The following is a 26,675-nucleotide window of genomic DNA, read 5'->3' as shown; positions in this document are numbered from 1 at the left end:
AGTACCAGAGCTGCTCTGTAATGCAAGTAAAAGGGTGTGGGCCCTGCAGCACTACCTGTAGTTCGCATTGTGCGTTGGAAGGCACAAAGTAAGCAGAAAGGAGGAGAAGTCAGGAGAGTGCGCAAGGGCATAGAAGGGAGCGGCTCAAGAAAAGAGAAGTGGAAACAGACAGCAAACTAGGCTGGAGAGAGACCTGAGACAAAGAGATCTGAATTATACGAGAGCCGACCAGGGGAAACACAAATTATGCAGTCAAGTTTCCCACATTTCGGGAAATCGCTGGAGCAGCACACCCAGAGTGCAATGGGTGAGCCTTGCCCTGGGAGAAGCACCTTCATGATCATAGTATCTCACCTAGCAGGTAAGTAGGAGTTGGGCGAGAGCTGGGGAGGGTCGCTGCTCGGGTACCCCCCTGTAAAGTGAAGGAGATCCAACTGAGGAAGCACAAGGGAACTCTCGAAAGAAGAACAAGGCTAGAGGAAAATCTGAGACAAAGAAATCTGACTTTTACCAGAGCTGACCAGAGGAAAGCACAAACACAGTCCCCCACTACCACAAATAATGCAGTCAAGTTTCCCACATTTGGGAAATCACAGGGGTCAGCATACCCAAAATGCAATGAATGAATATCACCCTGGGAGAACAATCTTCATGACCATGGTATCTCCTATGCAAAATAGGTATGATTTGGGATAGGGCTGGGGTGGGCCGCTGCTCATGCACATCTCTGTCAAGTAAAGGAGATTCAACTGAGGCAGCACAAGGGAACTCTCATCTGGGGATAACAACTGCAGGGAGAACACATATTTTCAGATGAACATGGGAGGGCAGAAGGCTGCCTAATACTGAAGCACCCCCAAACAACAAACCAAATGCAACAACTAGTACAAGCATTCCTGGGGGAAGTTTTGCAGAAGACGGATTTGCATACGGTGATGTCATCCAAGCAGTGGGCCAAAGTTGGCTGGAACCCTCATCTGCATATGAAAAGAGAAAAGGGGTATGCAGGGCATGGCGGCCTTTTGCGGCGCTTGGATGACCCTTAGTTCGCATTAAACACCCCCACCCTCCTTCGGTGTGGGGCTCATGTTGGCCATGCCCCATCCCCTGAAGCATTCAAGCTGATTTCTTGCAGCAGCTTGGCACTGTAACAGCTCCAGAGCTGCTCTGTAAGGCAAGTAAAAGGGTGTGGGCCCTGCAGCACTACCTGTAGTTTGCATTGTGCATTGGAAGGCACAAAGTAAGAAGACAGGAGGAGAAGTCAGGATAGTGCACAAGGGTATAAAAGGGAGCGGCTCAAGAAAAGAGAAGTTGAAACAGACAGCAAACTAGGCTGGAGAGAGACCTGAGACAAAGAGATCTGAATTATACGAGAGCCGACCAGGCGAAACACAAATTATGCAGTCAAGTTTCCCACATTTGGGGAAATCGCAGGGGCAGCACACCCAGAGTGCAATGGGTGAGCCTTGCCCTTGGAGAAGCACCTTCATGATCATAGTATCTCACCTGGCAGGTAAGTAGGAGTTGGGCTAGAGCTGGGGAGGGTCGCTGCTCGGGCACCCCCCTGTCAAGTGAAGGAGATCCAACTGAGGCAGCACAAGGAAACTCTCGAAAGAAGAACAAGGCTAGAGGAAGATCTGAAACAAAGAAATCTGACTTTTACCAGAGCTGACCAGAGGAAAACACAAACACAGTCCCCCACTACCAACAAATAAAGCAGTCGCGTTTCCCACATTTGGGGAAATCACAAGGGTCAGCATACCCAGAATGCAATGAATGAACCTCACCCTGGGAGAGTAATCTTCATGACCATGGTATCTCCTATGCAAAATAAGTATGATTTGGGATAGGGCTGGGGAGGGCCGCTGCTCAGGCACATCTCTGTCAAGTAAAGGAGATTCAACTGAGGCAGCACAAGGGAACTCTCATCTGGGGACAACAACTGCAGGTAGAACACATATTTTCAGATGAACATGGGAGGGCAGAAGGCTGCCTAATACTGAAGCACCCCCAAACAACAAACCAAATGCAACAACTAGTGCAAGCATTCCTGGGGGAAGTTCTGCAGAAGACGGATTTGCATACGGTGATGTCATCCAAGCAGTGGGTCAAAGTTGGCTTCAACCCTCGTCTGCATATGAAAAGAGAAAAGGGGCGTGCAGGGCATGGCGGCCTTTTGCGGCGCTTGGATGACCCCTAGTTCGCATTAAACACCTCCACCCTCCTTCGGTGTGGGGCTCATGTTGGCTATGCCCCAGCCCCTGAAGCATTCAAGCTGATTTCTTGCAGCAGCTGGGCACTGTTACAGCTCCAGAGCTGCTCTGAACGGCAAGTAAAAGGGTGTGGGCCCTGCAGCACTACCTGTAGTTTGCATTGTGCATTGGAAGGCACAAAGTAAGCAGACGGGAGAAGTCAGGATAGTGCGCAAGGGCATAGAAGGGAGCGGCTCAAGAAAAGAGAAGTTTAAACAGACAGCAAACTAGGCTGGAGAGAGACCTGAGACAAAGAGATCTGAATTATACGAGAGCCGACCAGGGGAAACACAAATTATGCAGTCAAGTTTCCCACATTTGGGGAAATCGCAGGAGCAGCACACCCAGAGTGCAATGGGTGAGCCTTGCCCTGGGAGAAGCACCTACATGATCATAGTATCTCACCTGCCAGGTAAGTAGAAGTTGGGCTAGAGCTGGGGAGGGTCGCTGCTCGGGTACCCCCCTGTCAAGTGAAGGAGATCCAACTGAGGCAGCACAAGGGAACTCTCGAAAGAAGAACAAGGCTAGAGGAAGATCTGAGACAAATAAATCTGACTTTTACCAGAGCTGACCAGAGGAAAGCACAAACACAGTCCCCCACTACCACAAATAATGCAGTCGAGTTTCCCACATTTGGGGAAATCACAGGGGTCAGCATACCCAGAATGCAATGAATTAACCTCACCCTGGGAGAACAATCTTCATGACCATGGTATCTCCTATGCAAAATAAGTATGATTTGGGATAGGGCTGGGGAGGGCCGCTGCTCAGGCACATCTCTGTCAAGTAAAGGAGATTCAACTGAGGCAGCACAAGGGAACTCTCATCTGGGGACAACAACTGCAGGGAGAACACATATTTTCAGATGAACATGGGAGGGCAGAAGGCTGCCTAATACTGAAGCACCTCCAAACAACAAACCAAATGCAACAACTAGTGCAAGCATTCCTGGGGGAAGGCCTGCAGCAGATGGATTTGCATACGGTGATGTCATCCAAGCAGTGGGTCAAAGTTGGCTTCAACCCTCGTCTGCATATGAAAAGAGAAAAGGGGCGTGCAGGGCATAGCGGCCTTTTGCGGCGCTTGGATGACCCCTAGTTCGCATTAAACACCTCCACCCTTCTTCGGTGTGGGGCTCATGTTGGCTATGCCCCAGCCCCTGAAGCATTCAAGCTGATTTCTTGCAGCAGCTGGGCACTGTAACAGCTCCAGAGCTGCTCTGTACGGCAAGTAAAAGGGTGTGGGCCCTGCAGCACTACCTGTAGTTTGCATTGTGCATTGGAAGGCACAAAGTAAGCAGACAAGAGGAGAAGTCAGGATAGTGCACAAGGGTATAAAAGGGAGGGGCTCATGAAAAAAGAAGTGGAAACAGACAGCAAACTAGGCTGGAGAGAGACCTGAGACAAAGAGATCTGAATTATACGAGAGCCGACCAGGGGAAACACAAATTATGCAGTCAAGCTTCCCACATTTGGGGAAATCGCAGGGGCACCACACCCAGAGTGCAATGGGTGAGCCTTGCCCTGGGAGAAGCACCTTCATGATCATAGTATCTCACCTGGCAGGTAAGTAGGAGTTGGGCTAGAGCTGGGGAGGGTCGCTGCTCGGGCACCCCCCTGTCAAGTGAAAGAGATCCAACTGAGGCAGCACAAGGGAACTCTCGAAAGAAGAACAAGGCTAGAGGAAGATCTGAGACAAATAAATCTGACTTTTACCAGAGCTGACCAGAGGAAAGCACAAACACAGTCCCCCACTACCACAAATAATGCAGTCGAGTTTCCCACATTTGGGGAAATCACAGGGGTCAGCATACCCATAATGCAATGAATGAACCTCACCCTGGGAGAACAATCTTCATGACCATGGTATCGCCTATGCAAAATAAGTATGATTTGGGATAGGGCTGGGGAGGGCCGCTGCTCAGGCACATCTCTGTCAAGTAAAGGAGATTCAACTGAGGCAGCACAAGGGAACTCTCATCTGGGGACAACAACTGCAGGGAGAACACATATTTTCAGATAAAAATCTTGGTCATGCTCTGGTTTCTCTTCAGAACGAACAAATCTTTCGCCTCTTACTAAAGATTTCCGTGGAGAGGAGCAAAACCGAGTTTTACCTCAATTTTTGCATGCCCCATCTTTTTGGGGTTTCTTTTATCGGTTTAAAGATAGAATGAGTGTGCTTTAATGTAAGCTCATTTGCATAGAAATGACAGTAAATGTTTGTTTATTTTCAAACAGAACTGTCTTGACCATGCTACTTGCTTGAAAGATCTGGGAGCACATGGAATACAGTACAAACCATGCTTATAGCAAGGAGAAGCCAGGTGAGAAATCTGCTTTCTTTCAAATTGGGCGCTCACTTTGATCTGAATGAGGACTGCTGGCATGGCACTCAGGCGACAGGTGGAATCTTGGTCATGCTCTGGTTTCTCTTCAGAACGAACAAATCTTTCGCCTTTTATTAAAGATTTCCGTGGAGAGGAGCAAAACTGAGTTTTATCTCAATTTTTGCATGCCCCATATTATTGGGGTTTCTTTTATCAGTTTAAAGACAGAACGAGTGTGCTTTCTTGCTAGCTTTAATGTAAGTTTATTTGCATAACAATGACAATAAATGTCTGTTTCTTTTCAAGCAGAACTTTCTTGACCATACTAATTGCTTGAAAGATCTGGGAGCACATGGAAAAGAGTACAAACCATGCTTATAGCAAGGGGAAGCCTGGTGAGAAATCTGCTTTCTTTCAAATTGGGTGCTCACTTTGAGCTGAATGAGGACTGCTGGCATGGCACTCAGGCGACAGGTGGAATCTTGGTCATGCTCTGGTTTCTCTTCAGAACGAACAAATCTTTCGCCTTTTACTAAAGATTTCCGTGGAGAGGAGCAAAACTGAGTTTTATCTCAATTTTTGCATGCCCCATCTTATTGGGGTTTTATTTTATCGGTTTAAAGATAGAACGAGTGTGCTTTAATGTAAGCTCATTTGCATAGAAATTACAGTAAATGTTTGTTTCTTTTCAAACAGAACTTTCTTGACCACACTAATTGCTTGAAAGATCTGGGAGCACATGGAAAAGAGTACAAACCATGTTTATAGCAAGGGGAAGCCTGGTGAGAAATCTGCTTTCTTTCATTCAAATTGGGTGCTCACTTTCAGCTGAATGAGAACTGCTGGCATGGCACTCAGGCGACAGGTGGAATTTTGGTCATGCTCTGGTTTCTCTTCAGAACTAACAAATCTTTCGCCTTTTATTAAAGATTTCCGTGGAGAGGAGCAAAACTGAGTTTTATCTCAATTTTTGCATGCCCCATGTCATACCTCCCAACTGTCCCGATTTTCGCGGGACAGTCCCGTTTTTTGGGGACTGTCCCGCTGTCCCACCTGCGGGCCGCAGTGTCCCGCGTTGGGGAGGACAGTTGGGAGGCTCTGTCTGTCGCTGCCCTGCTTAGCAGAGCAGCGGTGAATAGACGCTGTGTGCATGCGCACAGCGTCTATTCACTGAAGTCAGAGGGAGAGGTGGCATGCCAGCGGCTCACAGAGCGCTGGGCATGCCCCCTCAGTGCCGAAAACGGGGGCGTGACTCGCGATCGCGGGTCCTCCCGCGAAGCCACGCCCCCTTTTACTTAGGCCACACCCTTTTGGGAGCGCGCGCGGCTTCGCCGCGCGTGTGTCCCTCTTTGCGAGCCGACAAAGTTGGGAGGTATGCCCATATTATTGGGGTTTCTTTTATCAGTTTAAAGACAGAACGAGTGTGCTTTCTTGTTAGCTTTAATGTAAGTTTATTTGCATAACAATGACAGTAAATGTTTGTTTCTTTTCAAACAGAACTTTCTTGACCATGCTACTTGCTTGAAAGATCTGGGAGCACATGGAAAACAGTACAAACCATGCAGTATCACAAGAGCCTTTATTTGATCTTTCATGAAGATAGAGCAGAATTGAGGACACGTCAACAATTTCTGCCGAAGGTGGTTCATCTTTCCACATGGTGCCTTTGGCCACTGACACCTTCGTTGAGTCAAAGTCTCTGGCTTTGGTCAGAACTTTGAAAATTTATGTCACCAGAACGGTTCAGATTAGGAAAACAGAGGCTCTGTTTGTCCTGTATGCTCCCAACAGGATTGGGTGTCCTGCTTCCATGCAGATCATTATGCGCTGGATCTGTGGTAAGATTCAGCATGCTCATTCCACGGCAGGATTGCCGTTACTGAATTAGGTGAAGACCCATTCTACTAGAAAGGTGGGTTCATCCTGGGCAGCTGGTCGGGGAGTCTCGGCATTGCAACTTTGCCGAGCAGCTATTTAGTAAACACTTTTGCTAAGTTTTACAAGTTTGATACCTTGGCCAATGATAACCTCAAGTTGGGTCATTCGGTGCTGCAGAGTCGTACGCACTCTTCCACCCGTTCAAGAGCTTTGGTATAACCCCATGGTTCTTAATGTGACCCCAGCATCCTCTAGGTCGTATGAGAAAATAGGATTTTAATACCTACCGGTAAATCCTTTTCTCTTAGTCTGTAGAGGATGCTGGGCACCCGTCCCAGTCCATACTGTATCTGCAGTTATTACTTGTGGTTATACACATGTTGTGTTATGGTTCTGGTCAGCTTTTTGCTGCAATTGTTCATGCCGTTGGCTTGTGTTCTGTTGAATGCCACGTTCTGCGGCATGCTTAAGGTGTGAGCTGGTAAGATGCTCACCTTAGTTTAACAATAAATCCTTTCCTCGAAATGTCCGTCTCCCTGGGCACAGTTCCTATAACTGGAGTCTGGAGGAGGGGCATAGAGGGAGGAGCCAGTTCACACCCTTTGATAGTCTTAAAGTGCCCATGTCTCTTGCGGATCCCGTCTATACCCCATGGTTCTTAATGTGACCCCAGCATCCTCTACGGACTAAGAGAAAAGGATGCCCTTGCGCACTATCCTGACTTCTCCTCCCGTCTGCTTACTTTGTGCCTTCCAACGCACAATGCGAACTACAGGTGGTGCTGCAGGGCCCACACCCTTTTACTTGCCTAACAGAACAGCTCTGGAGCTGTTACAGTGCCCAGCTGCTGCAAGAAATCAGCTTGAATGCTTCAGGGGATGGGGCATGGCCAACATGAGCCCCACACCAAAGGAGGGTGGGGGTGTTTAATGCGAACTAGGGGTCATCCAAGCACTGCAAAAGGCCGCAATGCCCTGCATGCCCCTTTTCTCTTTTCATATGCAGATGAGGGTTACAGCCAACTTTGGCCCACTGCTTGGATAACATCACTGTATGCAAATCCGTCTGCTGCAGACCTTCCCCCAGGAATGCTTGTACTAGATGTTGCATATGGTTTGATATTTGATGGTGCTTCAGTATTAGGCAACCTTCCGCCCTCCCATGTTCATCTGAAAAGATGTGGTCTCCCTGCAGTTGTTGTCCCCAGACGAGAGTTCCCTTGTGCTTCCTCAGTTGAATCTCCTTAACTTGACGGGGGAGGGGCTGCCCGAGCAGCCACCCTCCCCAGCCCTATCCCAACTCAAACTTATTTTGCATATGAGATCTCTTGATCTTGAAGATTGTTCTCACAGGGTGAGGTTCATCCATTATATTTTAAAATAGGAAGGTACAAATTACATATTTGAATTGCATCTATGTGCTGGATTCAAATGTCCCCCCCCCCTTCCTTTCTCAATTGTGCCCGTCAGCAGCTATTCTTAGGTTGCTGCCAATGGGTGTGACACATTAATTTCTTCTGTGGGGTACACTGGACTCCACAAGGATTCACATTGGGGTGTAGAGTAGGATCTTGATCTGAGGCACCAACCGGCTCAAAGCTTTTGACTGTTCCCAAGATGCTCAGTGCATTCTCCTCTATAACCCCGCTTCCATGAACAGGGAGCTCAGTTTGTAGTTGGTGCCTTCAGTAGCAGGCCACTTAACAGGGGCCTGCCTCAGGCAGCCTATTCTTAGCTATTAATTTTGACAAGAAAAGAAGAACTTTTTTTATGAGAATCTACAAGGGCTGCAGCAGGCTAGGTCTAATAGACATCTTTACTGCAGCTTCATCACTCCCAGCGGCGCTGTATACTCCCGTGCCCTGGTTGCTGGGTCACTGCAGCGGAGGCTCCGGTTTCATCCTAAGGTCAGTCACACACACACCACCCTTCCGGATCACAAGGCCGCTGATGAAGGGGAGTGTGGCCGTAGGGGGTGGACCGTGTGCGCACTGGCGTGGACACTGATTACTGGGCAGCCGCTCCACTAGCCACCAGGTACAGTTAAGGAGCACAGGTCTGGGGGTTTTTCTCCTATATTAACCCAATTTTGTACTGCCCGCAGCGCATTGTGATAGGTAATAGGGCCTGATTCAGGTTGGATAGCAATCACAATAAGCGATCCAACTGCAAAAATTGCTAAGAGCATACGCATGTGCCTGCATTTTCTGCGGCACCCCGCAGAGAATGCGATCGCCTCTGCCTGTCAATCGGGGTGGGGGGGGGGGATAGGTGGGTCAGCAACACTCCATTTCCAAGTCAGGGATGGAGCGGTGCGGGGGCAAGGCTTCAAAATGGGGTCTGCAACGGAGGAGACACAGGGGGCGTGGTCACAGCGGCTGTATGACATCACGTTCAGCCGCTGTGATCACAAAAATGGTGGCGGCTTCCTGCGCGCACATACAGTCTGCACCAGCAGGAGGCTACACCATTTTTTATGATCACGCTGAACTGCAGTGCGACTGCAATTACAGCATGGTCAAGAAGGGAGGCGTCATGCTGGGTGGCCATGCCCTGTCACTGTGCAGGAGCCAGCACCGCTCACACACTAGTCCCCGGGTGCAGCCCCCAACCCCCGGGACACCCGGAGCAACAAAATGTAGATTCAGGCCACCAGGCCACGCCCCTAACTATGAAACCATGCCTCCTTTTTACCATTGCGCTGCTTATCTGCGCGCACTGCATTACAATCTCCCTCGCCACCTCTCTGGGTGTCACCAGTGATAGTGACACCTCTGCCATGCTTGTAGCAGCTGGTCCTAAGATCTACGCCTCAAGCCCTGAGTGTTTGCCCTTGTGACTTGTTGATCATCATAGCGAAGCAGATGCTTACAGAAAACTGCAGGGGCTTAGATTGAAAATAAAAAAAATTGATGGGTATAAGGTAGAGAGGAGCGGGTTCGGTTCTCCGAGAACCGAATTCCCCACGAACTCCACGTTGTTTACACTTGTCCGAGGCAGGCTCGGTTGTTCCCGCCTGACTCGGAAAACCTGAACAAGGGAAAATGTCATCATCCCGCTGTCGGATTCTCGCGAGATTCGGATTCCATATAAAGAGCTGCGCGTTGCCGCCATTTTTACTCGTGCATTGAAGAGAGAGCGGATAGGACGTGGCTATGTTCTCTCAGTGGAAATCTCAATATCAGTGCTCAGTATCAGTGGTTACTTATTGCTGCTCAGTAATACTAGTAGTGTGTCTCTCCTGCTCAGTGTCAGTTCTCAGTAGTATCCTCATCAGTGCTCAGTATCACTGCTCATTGTCTTGTGCTGCATTGTGGTGCTCAGCATACTACAGTACATTACTAATAGTCCAGTGCTGCATCTTGCTGCTCAGTGTCAGTTCTAGTATCCTCATCAGTGCTCACTATCACTGTTCATTGCATTTTGGTTTTCTGTATACTACAGTAACATAGTAATATAGTAACATATAGTAACATAGTTTTTGAGGTTGAATAGAGGCAAATTGCCCATCGTGTTCAACCTGTTTTAAGTTGTGATGATTCTACATACTTGCTGAATAATGTTTTATGACTAGTTAGCTACTATAACTCATGTTACCCCCGGATTAACCATGTTGATATTTTAAGTATTATAACCTTGGATAGCTTTTTCATTCAGAAATGTATCCATTCCTTTTTTAAATCCAATTACAGAGTCCGCCATTACCACCTTCCCTGGCAGGGAATTCCACATCCTGATTGCCCTAACAGTGAAGATCATAGTATCTCACCTGGCAGGTAAGTAGGAGTTGGGCTAGAGCTGTGGAGGATTGCTGCTCGGGCACCCCCTGTCAAGTGAAGGAGATCCAACTGAGGCAGCACAAGGGAACTCTCGAAAGAAGAACAAGGCTAGAGGAAGATCTGAGACAAAGAAATCTGACTTTTACCAGAGCTGACCAGAGGAAAGCACAAACACAGTCCCCCACTACCACAAATAATGCAGTCGAGTTTCCCACATTTGGGGAAATCACAGGGGTCAGCATACCCAGAATGCAATGAATGAACCTCACCCTGGGAGAACAATCTTCATGACCATGGTATCTCCTATGCAAAATAAGTATGATTTGGGATAGGGCTGGGGAGGGCCGCTGCTCAGGCACATCTCTGTCAAGTAAAGGAGATTCAACTGAGGCAGCACAAGGGAACTCTCATCTGGGGACAACAACTGCAGGGAGAACACATATTTTCAGATGAAAATCTTGGTCATGCTCTGGTTTCTCTTCAGAACGAACAAATCTTTCGCCTTTTACTAAAGATTTCCGTGGAGAGGAGCAAAACTGAGTTTTACCTCAATTTTTGCATGCCCCATCTTTTTGGGGTTTCTTTTATCGGTTTAAAAGATAGAATGAGTGTGCTTTAATGAAAGCTCATTTGCATAGAAATTACAGTATATGTTTGTTTCTTTTCAAACAGAACTTTCTTGACCATGCTACTTGCTTGAAAGATCTGGGAGCACATGGAATACAGTACAAACCATGCTTATAGCAAGGAGAAGCCAGGTGAGAAATCTGCTTTCTTTCAAATTGGGCGCTCACTTTGATCTGAATGAGGACTGCTGGCATGGCACTCAGGCGACAGGTGGAATCTTGGTCATGCTCTGGTTTCTCTTCAGAACGAACAAATCTTTCGCCTTTTATTAAAGATTTCCGTGGAGAGGAGCAAAACTGAGTTTTATCTCAATTTTTGCATGCCCCATATTATTGGGGTTCTTTTATCAGTTTAAAGACAGAACGAGTGTGCTTTCTTGTTAGCTTTAATGTAAGTTTATTTGCATAACAATGACAGTAAATGTCTGTTTCTTTTCAAGCAGAACTTTCTTGACCATACTAATTGCTTGAAAGATCTGGGAGCACATGGAAAAGAGTACAAACCATGCTTATAGCAAGGGGAAGCCTGGTGAGAAATCTGCTTTCTTTCTTTCAAATTGGGTGCTCACTTTGAGCTGAATGAAGACTGCTGGCATGGCACTCAGGCGACAGGTGGAATCTTGGTCATGCTCTGGTTTCTCTTCAGAACGAACAAATCTTTCGCCTTTTACTAAAGATTTCCGTGGAGAGGAGCAAAACTGAGTTTTATCTCAAATTTTGCATGCCCCATCTTATTGGGGTTTTATTTTATCGGTTTAAAGATAGAACGAGTGTGCTTTAATGTAAGCTCATTTGCATAGAAATGACAGTAAATGTTTGTTTCTTTTCAAACAGAACTTTCTTGACTATACTAATTGCTTGAAAGATCTGGGAACACATGGAAAAGAGTACAAACCATGTTTATAGCTAGGGGAAGCCTGGTGAGAAATCTGCTTTCTTTCTTTCAAATTGGGTGCTCACTTTGAGCTGAATGAGAACTGCTGGCATGGCACTCAGGCGACAGGTGGAATCTTGGTCATGCTCTGGTTTTTCTTCAGAACTAACAAATATTTCGCCTTTTATTAAAGATTTCCGTGGAGAGGAGCAAAACTGAGTTTTATCTCAATTTTTGCATGCCCCATATTATTGGGGTTTCTTTTATCAGTTTAAAGACAGAACGAGTGTGCTTTCTTGTTAGCTTTAATGTAAGTTGCCATAGATGCAGTGAAACACGCGTGTAGGGCACGGCGTGTCCGCGTGTATTTGACTCATGTGAAATGTTATAAAACAAAAATATATGATTATGATGTTAGCTGTTAGTCTCCACTAATAGGGAATAGAAGCTGAGCTATAAGAAAGGAATACACTAGATATGATGTCACTTAGCAATTACAATTTCTAAAGTGCATACAGATAGCTACTAATAACTCTTGATAAGAAAGTATATCAGTGTGGGTATATTTATATGATGGGATATTGGGACTAGTGAATATATATCACTCCTGCTGTCCAGATTGGCAATAACCAGACAATTATGATAAGAGTAGAGATGTCACATCGGCTGCTATAGATATTAATTTAATGCTGTATGTGTCATTTGTTACAAATGGATACATTTTCTATGAGTCAGCCTAGCAGCTGCATGTTCTAACAGAACACTATCCTCACACAGAATCTGCTAACCTTGAGATAACTAAATGACAAAGTGTGTAACAGTCTCTTTACTATAAGACTGTGTCAAAGTCAGAAAAATATCACGATGCACACTGCCATATTTGCACCTCATGCGAGCTCCCGCTGCGCGTGCAAGAGCTCTCCCGTGCGTGCGCATACTCGCAGTCGCGTGCACCCGCAGGCGCACGATATGCGGATTTACGGTAGAGTTTGTATGCGTCTAGCGGGCGACTCAATCGTTATATATTTTCACCATATAATGTATTTTGTAGATTATGGTCCCTTTGATAGATTCTGAAAGTTTAGTTAATGTAGCATGTTCATGGACAAAGAGATCCCTCTTTGTTTGATACGAAGGGTCAGACATGGGTCATACAGTGGTGTTTAGTATCCATCGAAGAGTATTTAATTAGCAATATTCCGGTGTTGGTTTGAAGCGGATTAATCGCTCGTGCGAATAGTTATGGACATAAGAAGTTTATGTACTTTTACTATTATTTGCACTTACTTATCCATGCGGCGGGAAACCTAGTTTCCCACCCACCTGAGCAGTTGGAAATAGACACAGCCCACCTGTATGAATCAACCTATGACCTTTTGTTATAATGCGAAGACGAATTCCTGTGTCCAATGAACAATGAGATTGTAGGGACCATTGTATTGTATTGTGTGTGGGGCATAAATAGACAAGCCGATCATATCCAGTTCACTCTCTTCAACGGTTCTCACCACTGATAATCGGGAGCTGGATATCCAGAGGCGCATGCGATTGTTTCCTTTGTGCGTAAGTTTTCTCCGCAATCATATTGTCTTTATTGTTATTGTGAGCCATATCTCTCTCTCTCTTCCTCTTTCTCTCTCATTTTCCCTTAAACGTAATTGTATTGTATTGTATTTCCTGTGTAGTTACCTGGTTAGTTAGTCTATGTTATATTGTAGTGTATGACTTGTATTGTATTATTCTTTTTGCAAGTATAACATTCATATAAGGCGTTAGACCCTAAGCCCGGTATTTGTGTATTTCTTATAGTGTTAAGTATTCTCAGAGCGTTGGTGACGCTCGAACAGATTTTAAGTTAATAAGGTTACACTGTGTTGCATCCACACTCTATCACTACACTAAGGTTTTCCTGTATAATACATTGTTCATGGTTTAGATATAAAGGTTTAACATTGTGAGCGTCAGCGCCGCTGGTGATCTCCTCGTGGTCCCGAGCGTCCGCTACGCTATAGCGAACCATTACGTTAGCGGCAGCCAATAGCTTGCCTGCCTGTGATCTCTTGGCCGTGAGCGAACGTGACGCTTGAGCGTCTCGACTACGGCTAAGCGATTGCTACGCAACGTGCGTACCCTTACGGTACTCCATACGTCAATAGCGTACAGTGTTCTTAGACCTCTTAAAGGGTTTTAAATAAGATAAATATTTGGCTTTATCAATTGGCGGCTCGCCCGTCCTTCACATATCTGCACTAGGTAATTTCAGCAGACATTATCCATCAGCAAAGGGCGGGAGATCATATTCCTCGCAGTGCTGACTGGATAAGCGTCTGCTTCGCTTAGTAAAGGGTGCTGAAGGAATCCGGGAACCGGAGGTAAGAACAACACGCTAGTATCTTTTAAAACTGTTTTATTTCTGTTTTGCATACACACGCATATAGCTGCATTTCTTTTTCGTGTATTTTCATATCACTCTCCTGTTTGCCATTTCACAATTGATAACGTGCTGAGAAAGATTTGTTGCTATTGGTAGTTAAAGAGTAAAAACGATACATTAAGGGGTAATTTGTAAAACACACGCACAGCTTCGCCTGAGATACAAGGAAAGACCTGTGTGGTGCTTGGTAGATGATTACAGTTAAAGATCATCTACATTGATAAACGTGCTAATTGTATTTTTGTGTGGCCAGCGTACACGTGTCTCTAACAAAAAGGCTGAGACTCGCGAACGCAACACAAAGGCCGACGCACGCAGCGTATATTACGCAACGGAGCGTCTGGGTACGCCCACCGAAACTCAAACCGCACAGTAGCATTGTTTTAGTGGGGGCGGTATAATATAGCCACGCGATAATAGCACAAATTGATTTCAGTTTCCAAAACTTAGTTTAAATACCTTACTTTACTGTAACGCCTCTGGGGAGAACTATCAGATTACGGGAAATTATTTTTCTGATCAGAAAACTATAGAATGATAGTGGGTTGAAAACGGTATGAGTGTATTGAATCCCGCTTGGTGAACTGAGTGATCTGGGTGATCTTGGTGGAACGTGATGAGCACGGTCTAAGTGAAAACGTGCGACAGAGTGTGATAAAGTTTTCGTTGTATTACGCTCTGGCTGTTTTGGAGCACAGTAGGGAGACTCCAATGATCCTACCATTTATGGGCAACAAGTGTCTATAAGTGGTACGATTGGACCGCACGGTTGTATGTGTGACCAATAACGCAACGTGATATGAGGTAGTATATCCATGCGTAAATCTTGCCCTCATACGTGTTGTAGGGAGCACATGCAAGCGTGATTTGTGTAAAGAAAAAGGAAGGGAATTTTCACTGGTCTCTCAGGAAAATCTCTAGAGATAGGGCCTGTAACGGTTACACGTGTCTGCTAGAAGGCGGACCGGAGATACCCGGAGCAGAAGAAGCTGGTGGAAGAGCTTGGAAAACTCCCACCGTAGACTGTGTTTGGTGCATTTTAGGAAGTTTTTCTGTGTTAAAAGAGGTCCACAATGGCAGCCAAGTGCACAACACAGGGACGTTCAGCAGTCAGGGTTCAGACTGCAGAGGCTTGCAGACCCCGAGGGTCTGCTCGGTTAGTAATGTGGGGGAGATATGGTCCCCACACTGAGACCTTTTGTGACGAATGGACACGAATGACTGTGGGGGATAAAGCACCATTTCCTGGGATAGGTAGTTTTGACTCGAAGGTATTGCATAATTTAAGGCGGAGGATCTGTCTCATAAAATCCTGGAGACAACGGGTTAAACATGATGATTGTTTGCAGTTATGGCAACAGGAAAGTGAAAGGCAAAGAAATTTAACTTACATACCTGACTTTCATCTTGAGAGGAGAGACATGGCAATGGAGAGGATTATGGTTGCGGAGAAAGGCACAATGATGTATGATAAAAATGCACTTAGCAACTGTATTAAGGATGAGAGTAACAAACGTAATAAGGTTTATAAAAATGAAAGTGTTAAATGTACAACTATTAACCCATGCAAGTCGCACCCCATGTTAAACTTTCCTCAGGATCACCAACAAGAAAGTGAGCCCAGCACGATGTCGGCACCTTTTCCAGCAGCCATCACACAAGACATCCAGGTGGACGCGACCAAATCGGTAAAGACTGTAATCAAACCCCCTAACGGAGGGTCAGGTGAGGTCGTGTCCACAGGTACGTATGGTGTTATACATCACGCACAAACAAATGTGCCTCATATCGTAGAATCAATTCAGAATGACGTCACTGGACTTAATCCTGTCAGGGTAATTGCAGTACCAAATGGGAAAACTGACACTACAGGAGCCACTCCTGTCAGGAACATCGCCATGTACTGCCCCTTTTCCCGAACAGAATTAAGAACAATTCTGTCTGAATTTCCTGATCCCAGGAAAGACTTAGTTGCTTGTCAAAAGTATATTAGAGAGCTAGGAAATACTGCAGAGCCAAATAACAAAGATTGGAGGACAGTTTTGAGGGCATGCTTACCCCCCGATGTTGATTCATTGAAATTTATTGCTGATTGTAAGCTAGATGAGGAAGTACCACTAACAGACAAGTATAACCAAGATAATGTAAAAAGAATCAATCTACAGTTAGGAGTATATTTTCCTGCAGTAGTAAAGTGGAATAAAATCTTTACAATAAGACAAAAAGAAGGTGAATCCACACCAGAGTATTTTCACCGGGCTCTGCAGGATATGCCTAGGTACACTGGTATAGATGACATTGAAACTAATGTACACCACAGAGAAGTAGCTGTGTCCGTATTAATGGACGGCTTAAAAGACACACTAAAAGTCAGGGTACAAACATCTATACCTCACTGGAGAGGTATCTCGGTGGCTGCATTAAGAGAGTCCGCTATCGAGCATGACCGCAACATCCAAAGAACCAGGGAAGCGCAGGGAGAGCGGTTGATGGTAATGAGCATCCAAGCACTAGAGGAGGCATCAAGTCGACCGAAACCCCAGGCCCCTAGCACATGGAGGAAGCCAAGGATTTGTTATCTTTGTAGAAGAGAAGGGCATTATGCCGGCAACTGTAACAGCCCACATAAAGTCAGACCCCCTAGACAGAGAAATGAGCAAAATTATGACACACCAAATTATAATCAGGGATCATATAGGAAGAATTTTGGGCCACACTCATGATATGTAGTCAGGAAAGGTGATCATTAGGACTGATGGTAAGCCTGAGGTAACGGTTAATAAATTGGGAGGTCATTCCCTGAAGACACAGGAATGACCGGGTGAAACGTTGTAAATGTATCTGTGAAATGTTTATTTTTCTCTCCCCATCTCTGACGATTATTGGTAGGACTCAAACATTGCATATCTGCTTGGTCTTTGCAGAAGTCTACCAAACCCCAGCATGACCTATCCGCATCAATGTATCCTGGCCAGATACAGAGGGTGGAGTATGGAGGTGCTGGTGGGAGGGACTGCGCAAGGAAACCATGGGACATGTAGATATGACAGCCTGATGATGATCTGACAATGTTTTAAAAATGTTTGAAAAATGTTTTTTTTCCTGTGGTTGTTTATTGTTGATTTATGTGATATATACATATATGAACGGTTCTCTCTCTCTTTTGTTTTTTTGTGTTTTCTCTCTTCTCACTCATGTTTTCATGTTTTAAAGATGGTATGTCACCCCTCAGTTAGACAAATGGTAATGCAAGATTTTTGCTCCTTACAGAAAGATCGCTGGTTTGGAAGAAATATTGTATCACCAGAGTGTTCGGTTGGAAGACTGAGAGACAGCACCTTTGAGATGACAGCAGAACAAGAAGAACAACAAGACTAGAGAACTAATTATCGTAACAAGTTTCTCTCCCCCTCAAACTGTTTTCCTGTACCCCCATTACAAATTTCTTCTTTTCTCCTCCTGTAAGATGGACTCGCCTCGAGAGACTGTGAGCCGTGTTTTCATGTTGACCCTGATGTTGACCAGAGCAGTCTGTTTCGGTGAGAGTACCAGTGAGGTCGAGAAAGAAGTTTTGACACCAGAAAGGTTCCAATGACTAAGACGGAGGTGTAAATTTCCAATAGCAACACAAGCACCGAGCAAAGGCGAGTACTGGAAACGATCCAACAGCCATGTTATTTGTAAACATTTTGAAGGATTGTTAGCTGAAGAAAACAGTATCTGTAGGCTCTGTGACAATGTAGTTGAGGATGGGAGCATCAAGAAATGCCAATCCAGTTTTAATATCCATATGGACCGGCATCCATTGAGTGACTATCACTGCTTAGTGGGTAGTGTGTTGAATCAAACAGATTGTTGGGTATGCTCTCAAGTACCTCAAGGTCACAGCAAATCAGGGCTAGTACCATTTCCTTTAACGGTAGGAGAGGTACTTGAGCTAAAGGGTGGGAGACCGGTGGACAGTAGGTTTAATATCTCCAGTCCTCCTAGTTTGAAGCTCCACCAATATCATGTGGATAGATCCCTAATATGTTTTAACATTACCAATCCCCGAAAGCCGGGAAAATGGGAAGTGTCATGGAGTAACCAAACCATGACCTTTTCATATAGAGCAGATAGAATGCCTACAGATACAGAGCTTATACGCCACATAGCCAGTAGAGAAAAATCTTTCCGATATAGGTATACCCTAGGAAGTAGGATTACGAGAGTTGGAGAGGTATCACCAGGATACTGTGCACATATCGTACAAACTGATACGTGTACTAGACAGATGGGAGAATTAGGGTTAGGAGATTTCACATGGAAGATGTGTAATATGGTTATGTCCTACTCCGTCCCATATGTCCTCCCCGATGATGCATATTTCATATGCGGGAGGAAGGCGTATAAGTGGCTTGCCCCAAACTCTGAAGGATTGTGTTATATTGGAAAAGTACTGCCTGAAGTGATGACTGTATCACATGCCAAAATGAAAGATATACACCGTGGTGCCCAAGCTCCTTATACTCACACTCATTACGAGCACGTAGTTAAAAGGCAACTGACAGAAAGAACAGAGCATTCGGCCTCTGACATGATCCATGAATCCACCGGGATTCAGGTTCTACTTGCGCTAGATTTCACTCGCACCGCTAGAGGAGTGCTGAACTATAGGTATATCTCTGCGCTTGCAAATTTGTTAGACAATATCACAGAAATGTATGATGACACTTTTAGGTATACTGGAAGAGAGCTTCAAGCTTATAAAACAGAACTGGTTCAGCATAGAATGGTTCTTAATTATCTCACAGCAGTAACAGGTGGATATTGTGTCACACTGGCAACGCAGTACGGCGTGAAATGCTGCACATATATTACGAATAGCACCGAGGATCCGGTCGAGGTCATAGACCAAAAGATGGACGACATTCTCCAATTAAAGTGGGAATTTCGCAGGAGACACAATCTCACCCTTGCTGCTGTGGGTAATGAGCTGACTGGTTGGGTGTCATGGTTGAACCCGCAAAATTGGTTCTCTGGTTTAGGAGAATGGGCTCAAGGAGTCATAATGGATGTTGGGAAGTTTCTCCTATGTATCTTAGGTGTTGTCATATCGATTGGCTTGATATTTAGATGCGTTCAGGCTTTAACGAAGTGCAAACGTAGTACCAGGGTAATGAGTCTAAGGAGTGAGGAAATTGTAATTCCAATGGATTTGATCTATGACCCAACGGTAGAGACAATGATGTGATGAAAATGCGATTATACGGTCCGTTTCTTTCACCTGTTTTTCCGTTTTCTCCAAGGTAAAAAGACCCACTTGGACAAGAAATTTGATGATCCTGTATACAGACAACTGATGGATTAAAGAAGAAGTTTTGACAACCTTATACACAGATATTTGATGAACTATGCCATAGACCCCCAGTTTCCCTAGAAATTTTAAAATTACGCTAGCCCAACACTTTTGTAAGTCTATGGACATTGACAAAGCTTTTGCCCACACTTTTTGGCAAAAACCCAAAGAAGACTGCATTCAACAGACACCGAACAAGACTTCAACCGACAAATGTTCATCAACCTGACATAGAATACCACTGCATTTACCATAATTGTTCTTTTTCTTCATTTCTACAACCTTCAGGTAATGACACACATAGTCGATAGGGAATACAGGCACAGATATCAGCAATCACATATTCCCCCATTCATGTATCATCAACTAAAATGTGCTCCCCCATTTTGTTGCAAAAAGCCGAAAAGAGCTCGGTAAAGTTTGACAGCCCATCCACAGACCCGTACCGCGGGATAAGAAGGAATTCAAATGTATACTTCGCAATACCTCGAAGCTTGATTTAAAACACGTACGGCACGATGATACATGACCCCCCAAACATGGATTCATACACACATGCTTCTGCTATCTCACTAGGTCATACCCTTTTCACACCTTCTTCTCTCCTCCCTTACCCAACCATGGAAATGTATTTACACCTGACATATATTTTGCTCGTTTTGAAATGTTTTAGGAAGTGGCAGTTATTGTTGACTGCCAAAGGGTGGACTGTCAAAGTCAGAAAAATATCATGATGCACACTGCCATATTTGCACCTCATGCGAGCTCCCGCTGCGCGTGCAAGAGCTCTCCCGTGCATGCGCATACTCACAGTCGCGTGCACCCGCAGGCGCACGATATGCGGATTTACGGTAGAGTTTGTATGCGTCTAGCGGGCGACTCAATCGTTATATATTTTCACCATATAATGTATTTTGTAGATTATGGTCCCTTTGATAGATTCTGAAAGTTTAGTTAATGTAGCATGTTCATGGACAAAGAGATCCCTCTTTGTTTGATACGAAGGGTCAGACATGGGTCATACAGTGGTGTTTAGTATCCATCGGAAGAGTATTTAATTAGCAATATTCCGGTGTTGGTTTGAAGCGGATTAATCGCTCGTGCGAATAGTTATGGACATAAGAAGTTTATGTACTTTTACTATTATTTGCACTTACTTATCCATGCGGCGGGAAACCTAGTTTCCCACCCACCTGAGCAGTTGGAAATAGACACAGCCCACCTGTATGAATCAACCTATGACCTTTTGTTATAATGCGAAGACGAATTCCTGTGTCCAATGAACAATGAGATTGTAGGGACCATTGTATTGTATTGTGTGTGGGGCATAAATAGACAAGCCGATCATATCCAGTTCACTCTCTTCAACGGTTCTCACCACTGATAATCGGGAGCTGGATATCCAGAGGCGCATGCGATTGTTTCCTTTGTGCGTAAGTTTTCTCCGTAATCATATTGTCTTTATTGTTATTGTGAGCCATATCTCTCTCTCTCTTCCTCTTTCTCTCTCATTTTCCCTTAAACGTAATTGTATTGTATTGTATTTCCTGTGTAGTTACCTGGTTAGTTAGTCTATGTTATATTGTAGTGTATGACTTGTATTGTATTATTCTTTTTGCAAGTATAACATTCATATAAGGCGTTAGACCCTAAGCCCGGTATTTGTGTATTTCTTATAGTGTTAAGTATTCTCAGAGCGTCGGTGACGCTCGAACAGCTTTTAAGTTAATAAGGTTACACTGTGTTGCATCCACACTCTATCACTACACTAAGGTTTTCCTGTATAATACATTGTTCATGGTTTACATATAAAGGTTTAACATTGTGAGCGTCAGCGCCGCTGGTGATCTCCTCGTGGTCCCGAGCGTCCGCTACGCTATAGCGAACCATTACGTTAGTCGGCAGCCAATAGCGTGCCTGCCTGTGATCTCTTGGCCGTGAGCGAACGTGACGCTTGAGCGTCTCGACTACGGCTAAGCGATTGCTACGCAACGTGCGTACCCTTACGGTACTCCATACGTCAATAGCGTACAGTGTTCTTAGACCTCTTAAAGGGTTTTAAATAAGATAAATATTTGGCTTTATCAACTGTTACAAAGTAATATATATATTTGAAGTCAGTCTAGCAGCTGTGTGTTCCAGCAGTTAATAAGACAAAGAAAATCTCCTATTGTGGAATCTAGACACATGGGACTGCTGGCCTGTGTCATACTATTTCTATGTAATACCAGTAACATGTATATAACTGTTACATAATTGTTACAAATGGATAAATCTTTGAGTCAGCATAGCAGCTGCATGTCCTAACAGGACACCATAAATCCTTTACAGTGTAACAAATTGATTGGTAACACTTAAAGGCTGGAGAGCAGTTATATGCCTTACTAGCATACTCAATATACCACATTATTACACCAGTTACCACGATTATTGACAGCGCATTTGATATATTATATTACCCTCACACTGAGTCTGTTTACCTTTAGATAACTAAGTGACCGAATATGTAACAGTTTCTCTATCATAAGACTGTTACAAAGTGAGATAGATATATTTGGAAGTCAGTCAAACAGCTGTGTGTTTCAGCGGTTTATAAGAAAATTCCTCATTGTGGAATCTGGACCACTAAGGGTTATTATATATATAGCACATGGAATTGCCACATCTCCCTATATGATAATTTCATTACACTGTAACATAATAAGAATTATCTCTTTAACAGTGTAAATAGAGAGTAATGAATCTCTGACACATGGAATATATTATTTCTTAGATGAATTGGATAAACCATTATGACAGACACTTTGCTTCCTAATAAGAATTGAGGTGGCTATACCTCTAAGGAAAGCATTATTGCCTACGCCTAGATCAGATTAAATAAGATCTGGCTGAATATATGAAGGAAGGTTGCTATTTATATGAGAATTGGAATTGCTATATTCCTTAAGGCAACCCCACCGATTGATATATGTTGTCAATTAAGTATATCTGAACGGCTATATCTGGACCAGATTTAATAAGATCTGGCTGATTATATGAAGGAGGGCTGCTATTTATATTGGAATTGCCATATTCCTTAAGGCAACCGCACCTGTTGGTATATCTCGCCAATTAACTATATCTAAACAGCTAAATTAAAGCTATTCATCATTTTTTTAGTTTGGATAATAATAAATATGATCTTTCCATGATGCATAGAGATTTCCCTATCAAGTGATTCCTTATCCGATATAGAAAGCTATCCCCCTGTGGTATTGAATTTAGGAGTATAGTCTTAGGGGACACAGAGAAATAAGTGATCCCCATCTACCTAAGCACCCCACAAATTGGAGGTTAGCTTACCGGTTATACTCAATCACCCCCACAAATTCGCCAATTGGGATGGCTTCCCGGGAGGTAACCCCTATTGAGTGAAGGGAGTATATAGGATACGACCCAGTGGTACCTGACGACATAGATACTAACAGCTATTTAATAACATTACGCTAGAAAGTGATTATTAGCAACATATATATATCTATATAAACAACCCCGCCAGGGTTGTGCCTTCAAAAATAATCACACACGGACACGCTTTTTAAACCTTTTTTTCACATCTCTTTATTCTTCTTATGCACGTGTATGTTAGTTCTGTGATTTTAACCTTTATGTTTCACTGCAGTTTGGGATAATAATATTAATATTTATCCAATTTTAATACATACTTAATAATGGTTATATTTTATGATTCATTCATTCTGTCCAGTGCGTCAACAGTGCAGATTTCTTCTTGTTTTTTTCTCCCAAATTCTATAACAATGACAGTAAATGTTGTTTCTTTTCAAACAGAACTTTCTTGACCATGCTACTTGCTTAAAAAAAAGATCTGGGAGCACATGGAAAACAGTACAAACCATGCAGTATCACAAGAGCCTTTATTTGATCTTTCATGAAGATAGAGCAGAATTGAGGACACGTCAACAATTTCTGCCGAAGGCGGTTCATCTTTCCACATGGTGCCTTTGGCCACTGACACCTTCGTTGAGTCAAAGTCTCTGGCTGTGGTCAGAACTTTGAAAATTTATGTCACCAGAACGGTTCAGATTAGGAAAACAGAGGCTCTGTTTGTCCTGTATGCTCCCAACAGGATTGGGTGTCCTGCTTCCATGTAGACCATTATGTGCTGGATCTGTGGTAAGATTCAGCATGCTCATTCCACGGCAGGATTGCCGTTACTGAATTAGGTGAAGACCCATTCTACTAGAAAGGTGGGTTCATCCTGGGCAGCTGGTCGGGGAGTCTCGGCATTGCAACTTTGCCGAGCAGCTATTTAGTAAACACTTTTGCTAAGTTTTACAAGTTTGATACCTTGGCTGATGATAACCTCAAGTTGGGTCATTCGGTGCTGCAGAGTCGTACGCACTCTCCCACCCGTTCAAGAGCTTTGGTATAACCCCATGGTTCTTAATGTGACCCCAGCATCCTCTAGGTCGTATGAGAAAATAGGATTTTAATACCTACCGGTAAATCCTTTTCTCTTAGTCCGTAGAGGATGCTGGGCACCCGTCCCAGTCTATACTGTGTCTGCAGTTATTACTTGTGGTTATACACATGTTGTGTTACGGTTCTGGTCAGCTTTTTGCTGCAATTGTTCATGCCGTTGTCTTGTGTTCTGTTGAATGCCACGTTCTGCGGCATGCTTAAGGTGTGAGCTGGTAAGATGCTCACCTTAGTTTAACAATAAATCCTTTCCTCGAAATGTCCGTCTCCCTGGGCACAGTTCCTATAACTGGAGTCTGGAGGAGGGGCATAGAGGGAGGAGCCAGTTCACACCCTTTGATAGTCTTAAAGTGCCCATGTCTCTTGCGGATCCCGTCTATACCCCATGGTTCTTAATGTGACCCCAGCATCCTCTACGGACTAAGAGAAAAGGATACCCTTGCGCACTATCCTGACTTCTCCTCCCGTCTGCTTACTTTGTGCCTTCCAACGCACAATGCGAACTACAGGTGGTGCTGCAGGGCCCACACCCTTTTACTTGCCTTACAGAACAGCTCTGGAGCTGTTACAGTGCCAAGCTGCTGCAAGAAATCAGCTTGAATGCTTCAGGGGATGGGGCATGGCCAACATGAGCCCCACACCAAAGGAGGGTGGGGGTGTTTAATGCGAACTAGGGGTCATCCAAGCACCGCAAAAGGCCGCCATGCCCTGCATGCCCCTTTTCTCTTTTCATATGCAGATGAGGGTTCCAGCCAACTTTGGCCCACTGCTTGGATGACATCACCGTATGTAAATCCGTCTTCTGCAGACCTTCCCCCAGGAATGCTTGTACTAGTTGTTGCATATGGTTTGATATTTGATGGTGCTTCAATATTAGGCAGCCTTCCACCCTCCCATGTTCATCTGAACAGATGTGGTCTCCCTGCAGTTGTTGTCCCCAGACGAGAGTTCCCTTGTGCGTCCTCAGTTGAATCTCCTTAACTTGACGGGGGAGGGGCTGCCCGAGCAGCCACCCTCCCCAGCCCTATCCCAACTCATACTTATTTTGCATATGAGATCTCTTGATCATGAAGATTGTTCTCACAGGGTGAGGTTCATCCATTATATTTTAAAATAGGAAGGTACAAATTACATATTTGAATTGCATCTATGTGCTGGATTCAAATGTCCCCCCCCCCCTTCCTTTCTCAATTGTGCCCGTCAGCAGCTATTCTAAGGTTGCTGCCAATGGGTGTGACACATTAATTTCTTCTGTGGGGTACACTGGACTCCACAAGGATTCACATTGGGGTGTAGAGTAGGATCTTGATCTGAGGCACCAACCGGCTCAAAGCTTTTGACTGTTCCCAAGATGCTCAGCGCATCCTCCTCTATAACCCCGCTTCCATGAACAGGGAGCTCAGTTTGTAGTTGGTGCCTTCAGTAGCAGGCCACTTAACAGGGGCCTGCCTCAGGCAGCCTATTCTTAGCTATTAATTTTGACAAGAAAAGAAGAACTTGTTTTATGAGAATCTACAAGGGCTGCAGCAGGCTAGGTCTAATAGACATCTTTACTGCAGCTTCATCACTCCCAGTGGCGCTGTATACTCCCGTGCCCTGGTTGCTGGGTCACTGCAGCGGAGGCTCCAGTTTCTTCCTAAGGTCAGTCACACACACACCGCCCTTCCTGATCACGAGGCCGCTGATGAAGGGGAGCGTGGCCGTAGGGGGTGGACCGTGTGCGCACTGGCGTGGACACTGATTACTGGGCAGCCTCTCCACTAGCCACCAGGTACAGTTAAGGAGCACAGGTCTGGGAGTTTTACTCCTATATTAACCCAATTTTGTACTGCCCGCAGCGCATTGTGATAGGTAATAGGGCCTGATTCAGGTTGGATTGCAATCACAATAAGCGATCCAACTGCAAAAATTGCTAAGAGCATACGCATGTGCCTGCATTTTCTGCGGCACCCCGCAGAGAATGCGATCGCCTCTGCCTGTCAATCGGGGCGGCGGGGGAGAGGGGGGTCAGCAACACTCCATTTCCAAGTCAGGGATGGAGCGGTGCGGGGGCAAGGCTTCAAAATGGGGTCTGCAACGGAGGAGACACAGGGGGCGTGGTCACAGCGGCTGTATGACATCACATTCAGCCGCTGTGATCAAAAAAATGGTGGCGGCTTCCTGCGCGCACATACAGTCTGCACCAGCAGGAGGCTACACCATTGTTTATGATCACGCTGAACTGCAGTGCGACTGCAATTACAGCATGGTCAAGAAGGGAGGCGTCATGCTGGGTGGCCATGCCCTGTCACTGTGCAGGAGCCAGCACCGCTCACACACTAGTCCCCGGGTGCAGCCCCCAACCCCCGGGACACCCGGAGCAACAAAATGTAGATTCAGGCCACCTGGCCACGCCCCTACCTATGAAACCATGCCTCCTTTTTACCATTGCACTGCTTATCTGCGCGCACTGCATTACAATCTCCCTCGCCACCTCTCTGGGTGTCACCAGTGATAGTGACACCTCTACCATGCTTGTAGCAGCTGGTCCTAAGATCTACACCTCAAGCCCTGAGTGTTTGCCCTTGTGACTTGTTGATCATCATAGCGAAGCAGATGCTTACAGAAAACTGCTGGGGCTAGATTGAAAATAAAAAAATTGATGGGTATAAGGTAGAGAGGAGCGGGTTCGGTTCTCCGAGAACCGA

General features: G+C 45.1%; 16 non-coding genes and 1 pseudogene across 16 annotated transcripts; 8 read left to right on the top strand and 9 right to left on the bottom strand.

The window, feature by feature from the left end:
• Nucleotides 1–206: 206 nt before the first annotated feature.
• On the bottom strand, nucleotides 207–369 carry LOC135027204 (U1 spliceosomal RNA). Its single transcript, XR_010223710.1, has one exon. It is a non-coding gene; the product is annotated as a U1 spliceosomal RNA (small nuclear RNA).
• Nucleotides 370–521: 152 nt separating this feature from the next.
• LOC135027257 (U1 spliceosomal RNA) lies at nucleotides 522–684 on the bottom strand. Its single transcript, XR_010223758.1, has one exon. It is a non-coding gene; the product is annotated as a U1 spliceosomal RNA (small nuclear RNA).
• Nucleotides 685–1,358: 674 nt separating this feature from the next.
• On the bottom strand, nucleotides 1,359–1,521 carry LOC135027177 (U1 spliceosomal RNA). The gene has a single exon (XR_010223685.1). It is a non-coding gene; the product is annotated as a U1 spliceosomal RNA (small nuclear RNA).
• Nucleotides 1,522–1,673: 152 nt separating this feature from the next.
• Nucleotides 1,674–1,838, bottom strand: LOC135027176 (U1 spliceosomal RNA). The gene has a single exon (XR_010223684.1). It is a non-coding gene; the product is annotated as a U1 spliceosomal RNA (small nuclear RNA).
• Nucleotides 1,839–2,509: 671 nt separating this feature from the next.
• Nucleotides 2,510–2,672, bottom strand: LOC135027262 (U1 spliceosomal RNA). Its single transcript, XR_010223763.1, has one exon. It is a non-coding gene; the product is annotated as a U1 spliceosomal RNA (small nuclear RNA).
• A 152-nt stretch (nucleotides 2,673–2,824) lies between these two features.
• LOC135027231 (U1 spliceosomal RNA) lies at nucleotides 2,825–2,988 on the bottom strand. The gene has a single exon (XR_010223733.1). It is a non-coding gene; the product is annotated as a U1 spliceosomal RNA (small nuclear RNA).
• A 674-nt stretch (nucleotides 2,989–3,662) lies between these two features.
• LOC135027200 (U1 spliceosomal RNA) lies at nucleotides 3,663–3,825 on the bottom strand. The gene has a single exon (XR_010223706.1). It is a non-coding gene; the product is annotated as a U1 spliceosomal RNA (small nuclear RNA).
• A 152-nt stretch (nucleotides 3,826–3,977) lies between these two features.
• On the bottom strand, nucleotides 3,978–4,141 carry LOC135027237 (U1 spliceosomal RNA). Its single transcript, XR_010223739.1, has one exon. It is a non-coding gene; the product is annotated as a U1 spliceosomal RNA (small nuclear RNA).
• A 144-nt stretch (nucleotides 4,142–4,285) lies between these two features.
• Nucleotides 4,286–4,401, top strand: LOC135027220 (U5 spliceosomal RNA). Its single transcript, XR_010223723.1, has one exon. It is a non-coding gene; the product is annotated as a U5 spliceosomal RNA (small nuclear RNA).
• A 270-nt stretch (nucleotides 4,402–4,671) lies between these two features.
• Nucleotides 4,672–4,787, top strand: LOC135027219 (U5 spliceosomal RNA). Its single transcript, XR_010223722.1, has one exon. It is a non-coding gene; the product is annotated as a U5 spliceosomal RNA (small nuclear RNA).
• Nucleotides 4,788–5,069: 282 nt separating this feature from the next.
• On the top strand, nucleotides 5,070–5,185 carry LOC135027213 (U5 spliceosomal RNA). Its single transcript, XR_010223716.1, has one exon. It is a non-coding gene; the product is annotated as a U5 spliceosomal RNA (small nuclear RNA).
• A 275-nt stretch (nucleotides 5,186–5,460) lies between these two features.
• Nucleotides 5,461–5,569, top strand: LOC135027224 (U5 spliceosomal RNA; annotated as a pseudogene).
• Nucleotides 5,570–10,393: 4,824 nt separating this feature from the next.
• Nucleotides 10,394–10,557, bottom strand: LOC135027225 (U1 spliceosomal RNA). Its single transcript, XR_010223727.1, has one exon. It is a non-coding gene; the product is annotated as a U1 spliceosomal RNA (small nuclear RNA).
• Nucleotides 10,558–10,701: 144 nt separating this feature from the next.
• On the top strand, nucleotides 10,702–10,817 carry LOC135027212 (U5 spliceosomal RNA). Its single transcript, XR_010223715.1, has one exon. It is a non-coding gene; the product is annotated as a U5 spliceosomal RNA (small nuclear RNA).
• A 271-nt stretch (nucleotides 10,818–11,088) lies between these two features.
• Nucleotides 11,089–11,204, top strand: LOC135027218 (U5 spliceosomal RNA). Its single transcript, XR_010223721.1, has one exon. It is a non-coding gene; the product is annotated as a U5 spliceosomal RNA (small nuclear RNA).
• Nucleotides 11,205–11,489: 285 nt separating this feature from the next.
• On the top strand, nucleotides 11,490–11,605 carry LOC135027217 (U5 spliceosomal RNA). The gene has a single exon (XR_010223720.1). It is a non-coding gene; the product is annotated as a U5 spliceosomal RNA (small nuclear RNA).
• A 275-nt stretch (nucleotides 11,606–11,880) lies between these two features.
• Nucleotides 11,881–11,996, top strand: LOC135027221 (U5 spliceosomal RNA). Its single transcript, XR_010223724.1, has one exon. It is a non-coding gene; the product is annotated as a U5 spliceosomal RNA (small nuclear RNA).
• The last annotated feature ends 14,679 nt before the right edge of the window (nucleotides 11,997–26,675 follow it).

Source organism: Pseudophryne corroboree, unplaced genomic scaffold (genome assembly GCF_028390025.1).
Source record: "Pseudophryne corroboree isolate aPseCor3 unplaced genomic scaffold, aPseCor3.hap2 scaffold_462, whole genome shotgun sequence".
NCBI lineage: Eukaryota > Metazoa > Chordata > Amphibia > Anura > Myobatrachidae > Pseudophryne > Pseudophryne corroboree.
This window is presented reverse-complemented; position numbering and strand designations above follow the sequence as displayed.